Source organism: Penaeus monodon, chromosome 26 (genome assembly GCF_015228065.2).
Source record: "Penaeus monodon isolate SGIC_2016 chromosome 26, NSTDA_Pmon_1, whole genome shotgun sequence".
Classification (NCBI taxonomy): Eukaryota; Metazoa; Arthropoda; class Malacostraca; order Decapoda; family Penaeidae; genus Penaeus; species Penaeus monodon.
In genome coordinates, this window is record NC_051411.1 from 16,602,758 (window position 1) to 16,605,257 (window position 2,500).

The following is a 2,500-nucleotide window of genomic DNA, read 5'->3' on the forward strand; positions in this document are numbered from 1 at the left end:
TCATGTGCCACTAAGAATATCACCAAAATACAAAACCAGTAAATTAAAAAAAAGAACAAGGCTCAAGTCACGAAAACCGAACCACAAATCTCATTAAAATTATGATGAATGGGGCTACTGAAGGTAAAATAATATTGCCGGAGGTCGAGAATTAATAAGAGATCACACATAGCCTGTTCCTGGAATCAGGCAAAAAGAGCTAAGCAGGCTTGTCTTTTCCTGAACAAAGTTATACGACATTGGAGGTGTGGCGGCCATATGAAGCGGAAACAACACACACACACACACACACACACACACACACACACACACACACACACACACACACACACACACACACACACACACACACACACACACACACACACACACACACACACACATTCACTCCCTTACAAAAAATATAATTAATAAATAGAAGAAATAAAAAACGCAAACGACTTTTTCATTTGTGTGATATATCTCACATGGTTGCTTTATTTTGCAGGCAATCGTCCACGCAGCCTGATACATTCTATGAATATATCCAGCCTAAACATGACAGTGATAGATTTCCAAATGACTGATGATGACTGTCCATGATGGTGGTGATGTTCGCCATTATAGCGGTGTAAATGTGGTGATGGTGGAAGCGCTATATCAGAAATAAGGCCGTGGGTCCTAATGTTGATGAGAACGGAAGCATTGATCGTGTTAATCATCCTTGATGGCAATATTGAATCGTAACGAGGGCCAATTATGGTATTGATTGAGACAAAACTAATGTCAGCGGTATCAGCTATGACATCATTTGCATACGTGATGAAGCCTACCATTGTGTTCGACAATGATGGTCGGGTTGTGGCGTCGACTATGGAAATAATGCGATTGTGAAGATTATCAAGTACTTTCCGCCGGAAATAAACAGACAAGAAGAAGTCAAGGAGATGAAAAGTTCTGATTCACTTGTCAAATGGCGCTGACCTTCCCCGCGGTGGCAGCGATTTGGGGTCCTCGCTCTATGATTTCTGTCGCTTTTGGTCATTTATATTTTTTTTTTCTTCATCTTACATGTGTACTTCTTCACACGCGCGCGGACATTATATGTATGCGTATATCTATCTATCTATCTATCTATCCATCTATCTATCTATCTGTATATATATATACGCATAATGAGCGATTTGATCAATATAAACCTAAAAAAAACGCGTAATCCTTGACAATCATCCACGCAGCCTGATACAAATATATTATATTTATGAAGATAGAGAAAAGTTGTATTTTTCTCTCTCACTATCTTTTCTTGTTTTTTCTTGCGGGGACGTCGATCAACATCAGGCATAACGCTAGAATGAACTCACTGATTTGAGTACAGTAGTAGAAGAACAGCAAATGCTTCAAATCGACATCGGTTCACTGGAAGCGACGTTTGCAGAACTTTTCTGGTTGGTGGTTACGTTTTATATTTGATCTGTGTTGACGAATAATAGTGTGATCTATAGAGTATTCACTGTGTTTTTTATCCTTTCAAACTATTTTGTTTTCTCTCTCTGTTTTTCTGTCTAAGTAAATTAGGATATTTTTAATACACAGTTTGTTTGCTTTTTCTCATATAAGTCTGCACTGCGTATCATCGTGAAAATCAAAATCTTCCCTGAAAAATCAATCATTATTTTGCGTTTGCAAATGTATTCCATATTTTGGCTTTGCCCCAGATGTCTAAATATTCGAATAAAGCTTGTATTTTTTCTAGAAAGAGTCCTGCCAACTTTCACTCCGCGAGCCCAGGTGTCATCGAAGCAGGTCACTAAATATTCTGATTTCCGACCGTTTTTGCTTCGAAATCGAGTTTATTGGGAGAGGGAGATCTTTCTATCGATTTCTGATACTTTACGTAATAACATGTCGATTACTTGTTTTCAGATGGTAGTCAAATGCATTTTTATCGATAAACTCAACATGTCTTCATCGTAGGAATCGAGGGGTTTTCCTAACACAGATTGCTCCTTTTAATTTTTAAAAAATATATTATTCATGCTTGCTTCATCACTTTTTTCTTTTCTCTCACTCGATTTGAAAATGTGTCTCGTAACCAAAAATGCTTACTCGGAATTTTTTTTTATCCATTTTCCATTTTTTCTGGTTTCGATATATCGCCGTATGTCAATTAGCATTGGTTGAAGAGACCTTACTTTCCATTTTTTACCATAAGTAGAGTCAAACACCAAACAGCACAGTTCACCATCCACATCATCTTGCTCTCTTCGACTAAGACTAAAGGTGAGAACCAGAGACCCAGAGAATTAGAAAACCTGAGATCCAGATCTCATCTGACCGTTGAAATTCCTACACCAAACACGTGCCATGAGATTGGTCCCATTCCTCTATCACACTTGCTGGTGAGTCCTGCCCTACTGCCTTGAATCGCTGCTGTAAACCTACACAGTCGCCTAATAGCCCAAAGACTGGATGGTGAAATTCCACGAAAGCGCCAAAGAAGGGTTGTGCGTATATCTGT